This window comes from Glycine max, chromosome 13, assembly GCF_000004515.6.
Source record: "Glycine max cultivar Williams 82 chromosome 13, Glycine_max_v4.0, whole genome shotgun sequence".
NCBI classification, from domain to species: domain Eukaryota; kingdom Viridiplantae; phylum Streptophyta; class Magnoliopsida; order Fabales; family Fabaceae; genus Glycine; species Glycine max.
In genome coordinates this window covers 8,023,656-8,033,230 of record NC_038249.2, presented here as the reverse complement: position 1 = coordinate 8,033,230, position 9,575 = coordinate 8,023,656, and positions in this window count along the sequence as shown.

The window sequence follows — 9,575 nt, the reverse complement described above, 5'->3', positions numbered from 1 at the left end:
CCTATGTTGGTTAGAGCCCGGAGAAGGCCTCACCTTAGGACCAGAAGTGGTACAACAAACCACTGAGAAAGTTAAGTTAATTCAGGAAAGGATGAGAACTGCTCAGAGTAGGCAGAAAAGTTATCATGATAAGAGGAGGAAAGATCTGGAATTCGAGGTTGGTGATCATGTATTCTTGAGAGTCACTCCATGGACTGGGGTTGGTCGAGCATTGAAATCCCGAAAACTCACACCTCGCTTTATTGGTCCTTTCCAAATTCTTAAGAAAGTTGGCCCTGTGGCATACCAAATTGCACTACCCCCGTCTCTTTCTAATCTTCACAATGTCTTTCATGTGTCTCAACTCCGTAAGTATATCCGTGATCCATCCCATGTGATTGAATTGGATGATGTACAAGTGAAGGACAATTTGACATATGAAACATTGCCTTTGAGGATCGAGGATAGGCGAACAAAACACCTAAGAGGGAAAGAGATTCCGTTGGTCAAGGTGATCTGGGGAGGTGCATCAGGAGAAGATGCCACGTGGGAATTAGAAAGTCATATGCGAGAAGCTCACCCATCCTTGTTTGAGTAAGGTAAATTTCGAGGACGAAATTTCTAAAAGGGTGGGAGAGTTGTAACACCCTGATATATATATATATATATATATATATATATATATATATATATATATATATATATATATATATATATATATATTATTAGTAATTATGTTTGATGTTTGATTATTTGTTGCGTTATTTTCATCCGTAATTATTTTTAAGGAAGTTAATTTAGTTAATAGAGGGGTGTGGATAGATAAGGATCTAGCTTCTCAAAGAAGCTTGTTGAGAAAACTTCTCAAAGAAGCCACGAGGAAGCTTCTGGAGGAAGCCTCTTAATGAAGCTTCTAGAAAAAACTACATGAAGCTGCCTCGGTAGAAACGCTTCCCAGCCTTCGTTAACCATTGGATCTTCTCGAAATTTGGTTTGCAACTTCACAAGACACTTTACCATGATTTAACCGTTGGGATCTTTGAGAAAATATCTGGAGTGTGCTAGAAGCTTCCGTTCCCGAGAGCATCTCTTATTTAAGCATTTCAGCCTTTGCTTTCTTGTAGCTTAGGAAAAATGCCATTTCTTCTTCTTTCTTTCTTCCAAATCCATTTCTAAAGTTCCAAGTACTTTCTCCATCACCCACATCCACCATTAGCCACCACAAACCATCATTGTTCTCCATTGAAAACCCACACCGAGAGGAACCCTTCAACCGAAGCAGAATTTCCAACTTGGCTTGCGGTTTCGGTAGAGAACGAAAACCCTAATCTGATCTTTCGTTTTCTTTTGAGGTAACCATGGTTCTATGCTTGTTTCTTGTTAGTTCCATCTTGTCTTTGCATCTTTTCTAACTTTGCAATCGCCATTGCATGTCTTATGCTTCCTTTGAAAAACCTTAGAGAAAGAGACTTTGTAAACGTTATCCTTTCATGAAATACATGTTATTTTCGTAACCTACACTGAACCCCGGTAACATTGGCGTGGTCGGAATTTCCAAATTACGTTCCTTTGTAAAACCCGAAATACTCTCAGCTCTTTCATGTAGTAATGTGGGTGTTTGACCCAGAGCACTATTACTAGCTTTGTTTTCTTAAATCCATACTAAGTCTCCTTCGTTTTGGCATGGTAGAGGCTTGTGTGGAATCGACAAGCAAGGACAAAAAGAAATCTTCAAGTGACGCGACGAGGAATCCGTGGGGTAGCTCACTATAGGTAAGGGGAGTTTATTATAAAATTTACCGTTTTAACACCATAGTTAGGGTCAGGGAACCTAGCTATGAGGATATCTGCCTGTCCCTGTTACATGCTAATTTTTCTTCAAAGAAAATTACGTTTTAACTAATGGGATGTGATATATATATGTATTGTGATGAATGATATTGTTTTGGTTGTTTGAAATGTGTTGTTTGAAGACCGTGCGTGTGGAAATGATATTGTTTTGTTTGTTTGAATTGTTGTTGATGTTACTATTGAAGATTTTAATTGATATGTGATGATAATGATAATTATGATGATATTGATTTGAGATGATGTTGTTAATAAAGACCATGTCAACATGAATTGTTATTATTGATGAATATGTGAATATGAAATGAGGTTGTTGTTGTTGTTGATAACGTCATTGAGATGAGATGATATTTATGTTGTGAATGACATGAAAATACGATTTGTTGATTGATGTTGGAAATGCATTGGCATGTGCATGTTGTGTATGTTCGTGGGGGGCACTGTGCACTGACCTTTCAGGGTCTTTGGCACTAGCTTTTGGCCACGTTCATACGTTGGATGTTGTGTATGATCGTGGGGGGCACTGTGCACTGACCTTCCAGGGTCTTTGGCACTAGCTTTTGGCCACGATCATACGTCGTATGAAGTGTATGTCATGGGGGGGTAGAGTGCACTGACCTTGTCGGATGGCCCAGACATGGGTAACTAGCGTGGTTAGAGAATCTAAGCATTCCTGAGGGGATGCTTAGGTGCTTTAAATGTCCATGGTCTTGGGCACTTACTTTTGTCCGTGATCATAGCTCATACGACACAGGAAATAGAGTAACTGTGGCCAAGTGTACTTTGTACTAGGGGGCTGTCACATGGTAGGGAACACCTTTGGGCTCCCAGGCTGATCACCTATGGGAGGGGGACTGTTACGTGCACAACAGGGTGGTCTCGACAAACTCAGCACAGTTCCCTAAGTGAGAGTGTCTTGTGGACACGCTTAGGCTATTTCCTGAGATTTGGTTGTTGTTGGTACGTACCACATTGCATCTGAGTGTTGAGTTAGGTGCATGCATCATTCTGTGCAGTCTTGATTGGGTCCATGGATGGATGATGAGTAATTGTTGGATGTGAATGATGAATATTTGTTGGATATGAGTGTTGAATAATGATTGTTGTGTATGCTTATCATGTTTGCCTATGTTCCTTGCTAATTGTGGTTATTTGGAATTGGTATTGGTTCTTTTATAATAAACTCACCCTTGCAATTTTGTATCGTGTGGTTGATACCTGTGATGATCACGAACCTTGTTCGTGGGAGCAGAATGACAGTGGCAGGGTGTAGGGAGTAAGATTCTGGTGAGGAGCCGCCGAGCCGACGTAATGACGTTGGCGTTATTTTGGGAGAGAGTTGTGTTTTATAATCAACTCCTCCGTAGTTGGTTTTTAAGTTTTATTTTGTTGAGTTAAAGATGTAAAACTGGAATTTTAATTATTTATATATGAACATATTTAATTTTCGTTATGTGTATGACATGTACTGAATTATTGTTTCTATGTAATTATGCATATTCACTTAAGTAATGGCGTGTTGTTGGATGAATTTATGTTGTGACAAAATCACTTCTATTTTCATAATAAAAAATTAAGGGAGTTCTTTTTATAAAAATTGAAATTATCTAATATTAGAGTGTGGATACCGTAGCGACGAGGCGGGTCGTTACAGGGAGAGTTGGAGATCATGCCCACTAAGATGACTTTACAACTTGCTGACCGCTCCATTACCAAACCATATGGAGTAATTGAAGATGTGCTGGTCAGAGTGAAACATTTTATCTTCCCGGAAGACTTTGTGGTAATGGATATTTGTGAAGATAATGACATTCCTGTAATATTGGGAAGGCCATTCATGCTAACTGCAAGTTGCATAGTGGATATGGGGAGAAGGAAGCTGGAGCTGGGCTTTGAAGATCAGAAAATTGATTTTGATTTATTTGTTGAAGACAAGCTTGCTCCAGAACAAAATTTTTGCTTACAGGTAGTGGAAATGAGTAAGGAGGTTCTGGAAGTAGGAATCAAAATGTCATTTCGCCCATTGAGGTAAAAGCGTCAAGCTAATGACGTTAAAGAAGCGCTTTTTGGGAGGCAACCCAGTTTTAATTTCTGTTATCTGTGTTTTTCTTTTGCATTACATCATGTGGAACTTTCTTTTTAATTAGTACATTGGAGTATATCAGCTTGTCCTTGAATAATAGATATAATGGTTTCATTTTCTTAAAGAAGGGACTGATATATAACTTAGAATTTTTTTTCTTCTAAAAAACAGTCCTTTCGCTAAGCGCAAGCCTCTCCCTAAGTGCATCTTTGGTCATGTGCTAAGCAGAGAGTATCTGGCGCTTAGCGCTTAACCCTTGCATCTCAGGCTGATTTAGTCCGCTAAGCAGGCCAAGGATGAGCTAAGCTCAATTCAATTCGATCTGAATTGGGCTAAGCGATAGCCTGCTCGCTAAGCTCATTTCCTTGCAGCCAGAACTGAGGCTCATCGAGCTAAGCGCCATTCATGGTAGCTAAGCTTAAATCCTTGTGGCAATGGCAGTGCTAAGCGATCCCTTTTCTGCTAAGCACATGCTCCTCTGTACTTAAGATGCATGATTTTAGCTAAGCCGGCTGATAGCCTGGCTTAGCGAGAGTTGTAGGTTTGTCGATTTGCAGAACTCACTAAGCGTCCCTATTCACGCGCTAAGCCAAGTCCTTTGTGCTATAATAAAAAGATCTTGAATTTCAAACGTCGGCTAAGCGAGCATATTTGAGAAACCAAACGTCTCTCTGGCTCGCTTAGCACAGCGGTCCGCTAAGCGAGAAGGTCAAAAACTGCTTAAGTGAGTGTAACGGCAGTTACACTCACAATTGCCAAATTTTGCAAACTCTTTCCCTGCATTCTCTCTCTCCAAAAATTTGTGCACCTTGCAACTGTTCTTTCTTTTTGCATTGTCTACTTCCAATCACAAAGCATCAACAATACAAGTAAGTTCCTTACTTTCTTTTCTCTTTTTCTTTGTTAAACTTTAGGGTAGAAAACCTTAGATCTAGCTTTAGATTTTTAGGGTTTTAATGTTTTTTTAGAAGTAGTTAAAGATCAGGACTTTATATATGTTTGTACTGTATAGATTATTTGGGATGGTGTGCATGTTTGACATGTCTTTGAGAGGCTTGAAATATGGAAGAAAACGTACTGCGTTTTCTGCATTTTTTTGGGAAACGCGATGAACTCGCTAAGCGGGCATCCTACGCTAAGCGAGTTCATCATAAATTCATTGAATATATGCGTTTTAGGATGAACTCGCTAAGCGCGCCTATCGCGCTAAGCGAGTTCATCTTTTGAGGATGAACACTCATCCTCTTCCTGAAATACCTGTGGCTAAGCGCATTTCGTTGCGGCAACCATTGAGCTAAGCGAGCCCCGCTCGCTAGGCTCCTATACTTAGTGTATTTTTTGAACTGTATGGTGCTGCTAAGAGCAGCCTTTGAGGAGCTTAGCGCAAATCCTTGCGGCAGTCGCTAGGCTTAGCAGGCACTTGCCAACTAAGCTGATTATGCAGAAGCTGAATTTTTGCAACTTCCGCTAAGCGACGCCACATGTTTCTAACCGATAGTGTTTTTTTTGTGAAGTCCAGCTAAGCGGACCATGTCTTGCTAAGCCGCCAGAGCCGTTTTCAGTTTTATTTTTCAGTTTTTGAATTTGAATAACTTATGTCCTATTTAACTGTTTGGTTCCTTTATTTGCAGATGGCTTCTAGGAAACGCAAGAGTATCGGTTCAAGACCCACAACACAATATGATACAAGGAGATTTCACTCCTTAGATGCTTGGAACCGGTACACAGATAATGTCCTGGGGAAAAACATCTTGCCTGAGAGGAAGGTGGAGCTCTACCACACTGAGCTAAATGATTTTAAGACTGAATTGGAGAGGCGTAATTTCCATAAATGCCTCGCCAATTTGGTTGATGGGAGCATAGACTTGGCTTTGGTGAAAGAGTTCTATGCAAACTTATACAGCTCTGAGGGCCCTTCACCAAAGCAAGCCAGAGTCAGAGGCCATTTAGTGAAGATTTATGTTGACAGTCTCAACAGATTCCTAGAGACACCTATGGTATTGGAAGAGGGTGAGACTTTACCCACATACTCCGGATACTGCAGGTTGCCCACAAATTACAGAGAGATTGAGGTTGCCTTATGCATATTGGGCCGAGGGTTCATTTTGAACGCTGGGGGCCATCCTGGGAGGATTCTCAGCAAAGATTTGACTACTTTAGCCCAGGTGTGGAGTGTTCTCTCATACTATAACTTGGCCCCCACATCACATACCTTTGATATGATAGTGGACAGAGCTAGGCTGATCTTTGGCCTAGTCTCTCGCATGGACATTGACATAGGGACTCTTATTTCTGGCCAGATGACTTCTATAGCCCAGTCTAACACTTCTAGACTTGGGTTTCCTACTCTGATCACCGCCCTATGTAGAGCCAGAGGGGTTGTCTCTGACAGCCTTACTTTTGAGCGCCTGAGCCTGGTCATTAAGTTGGCCTACATCAGGAAGAACTGTTGGAATCACGAGGATCTAATTATTTCTATCCAGGGGCTAGGAGGGCGAGCGTAAGGCCAGCTAAGCTTCCTTCCACATCTGCAGCTCCTACTCTAGCATCCACTTCAGTAGCTTTGTCTGTCCCACCTCTGACAGATTCTCAGCGCTTTGAAGCCATGCTTCAGAGCATTCATTAGGGACAAATCATTTTATTGCAAAGTTTACAGGTGGTGACGCCTCCAGGATCCATTCCTTCAGTTGAGCAATTTCGGGTGATGGTAGTCTGGTCTGGGGCCCAACCTTCTCTTCACAGGGAACATGAAGGTCCCACAGCCCAGGTACCACAACATGTGGAGGATGAGTCATCTGAGGCCACCGTCCCAGAGCCATTCATTGTAGGAGAGGAGGCAGGTGAGACACAAGTGAGACAGGTAGCTGCAGTCACTCCTGAGAGATCTCTTGTGGCCACTTCAGAGCCTCTTGCACCAGTGGTGGACCTATCCTCGACTCAGCACGTAGCAGACCTCTCCACTCCTATCCTAGAGATACATGAGGACCTAACCACACCAGTCCTGACTATGGACACTTCTCCTCCAGCTACTCCAGTACTTCATCTGAAAGATGCGGAGGGTGTTCAGACATAGGATACTCAACATTAGTCACAGGAATTCTAAATTCCTGATGATTCTTTTGCTTTTTGGATGATTATTATTATGATTATAGTTTCAATACAATGTTTTTAGTGATTTTAGTTAATGTTTATATACACTGCTAGTTTTTGTTTATATTAGTTGGTATGCTTATTCTGAAGCATTTATAATAGTTTGACTTGATTTTGATGATATTGCAGTGAAACAATTTTATCTTTTTGAAAAATTGGTGTATGAATTGATTTTGGATGGAATGCATGATTGTGATGGAGTTTGTGTTTATTTTCATGAGTTTGAGCAAGTGTGCATGTTAGAGAAAGAAAGAACAAGAATGTGAACTTGCCATTAGAATTGTTAGTTGATAGGCAGATTGATTGCGAAAGAAAAAATTGAACCAAAACCGGTGAGAGTGTGATCTTAAACTGTGAGTGAACGACTAGCTTTGAGTAATGGTCTTTGCATCAATCTCTGAATTTTAGAATGAAATGTATGAATGAGGACATGATGAAGGCCGTGATTATGCATATACAAGCCTTTTGACCAAAAAGCTTACCTTAAACTATAATTGTATCCTTTGCATCCTTTGTGAGCTGAATGATATTGTCAAAAATTGAACCCTGAACTTAAATGATTATCTCCAGATACCTTGCTTAGATTCTAGGAGAGCATATGGTTCAAGGAAAATTTACCCCAAATTTCAGGGAGTGGAGTTGATTGGGATGTAAAGTAAAAGGTAAAGCATCAGCACACACAACAAATAAGTTGTATGTTAAAAAAAAAGAGAACAATCAAAGAAAATGTGTGTTGTCGTAATAAGGTCAAAAGCGACTTAAAGTGACAGGCTAGTGAGTAAGCTAATTGTATTGAAAAGATTACTTGGATAAGTCTAGGATTTGTGCTCTCTTAGAATCTAAGCCTTTGAATCCTAGAAAAACCAATGATTTTTTGTAGCCAAGCCTCACTACAAGCCTGTGAAAGTCCTTCTGATTTTGTTCATGCATTTCTGACTTGATGACATGAGATGACGTTCAAAGATTGGACCTTTTGCTAGTTGTTATGGATGAATAGCTTAAACACCTGTGTGTGAGTGAAATAGTAGCCGTGAGACTGTGTGTCGCAACCTACCCTTCGGCGGGAGGGCGACGCGAGACTCACGGGAGCATCTTCTAAGGAAGGAAAACGCGCGGAGTCGCCACCAACGTTTATTTGAGGAAAACGTTAGAAAAATCGGAAAAGACGTGGTCTACAAACTTTAAGTGAAAGGTTCGGGAGTTGTATTTGCGCACAGGGAAGGTATTAGCACCCCACGTGTCCGTCACAAGGGACGACAACCTTTCATCGAGTGTGCAAACATGACTTCAATTTGTGTTATCTTCCCTTTTTTACGTTCTTATGTCTTTTTATGCCTTTTTATATTTTTATCTCTTTTGTGGTCGACAAGGGTGTTTCCCTTGCTCCTACGTATTCCTCAATTGTGATAAGGAAATCAGACCTACGTAGTTCTTTGAGAACTAAATGTTGGTTAAATTGTTTTTATCCCTTTTTTGCAAGATATATTTTTATTGAATGAAAGGTCATTTAAGGCGTTGAACCATTAAACAGTCTTTCGGTTCTTTTGAAAGGAGAGAAAACATTAAGGCATTGGACCATTAATGATCTCTTATTATTATTTTTTTGAAAGAGGTGACAAAGCTATGTGTTGATTTTAGGCTTTAGAAATCCACGTTTAACCAATAAAAGCGGAAAAGACCATTTCAAGGCGTTGGACCTTAAAAATGGCTTTTCAGGTGATGACAAAAGTTTGATTTATGAATTGATTTTAGCCTTAGTTTCACTTTGGTTATTAGTCAATTCGATTAAGAAAGAAAAACCCCAAAGAAAAACGTCCGATTGATTTTTTTGATTATTTTACTGAAAGATATTTTTTTATTATTATATTATTATTTTGCTTCTATTTTTTGGTTTTAAGCGTGGTTACGGCATGACCGAACGGTTGGATTTCATTTTAACAGAAATTAAAAGATGTTACAATTCAAATGAACGGTGGAAATTTATTTTATTTTTTGATTTGGCGAGAAAATGACTTAAATAAATGACTAAAGCACGTCAAAAAGGGGTACGAAAAGTAAATGAAAATGAAAATAAAAGCACGCGAAACAAGTGGGGACCACTAAGGGTACATAGAATGAATTGAAAAGTTCGATTTTGGGAACTTACTGGTTGAAGATCGAAGAACTACGAAGAACGATGAAGAACGGTGCAAAACCTTCGCGTAATCGCCCACGGAAACGTCTCGGAAGCGTTACGGAAGCGCCTCGGCTTGGATTTTCTTCACGGAAACAATTTTTCTCACTAATTTTAAGTGATTCTCAGATACCAGGAGGGTTGAACCTTTTTGTTCTGCCCTCTTTCCCCTATTTATAGGGAAAAAGAGAGAGGAGCTTGCCACCCAGCTCGCCCAGGCGAGCTAGGTTGCTTCCTTTAGAAGGCATCGCCTCCTGGTGGAACTTCCTGGAAAGCTCAAGTGGGCCTGATTGCTATTTGCACACCCTTATTTACTAAATACACCCCTTGCCTTTTTTTGCT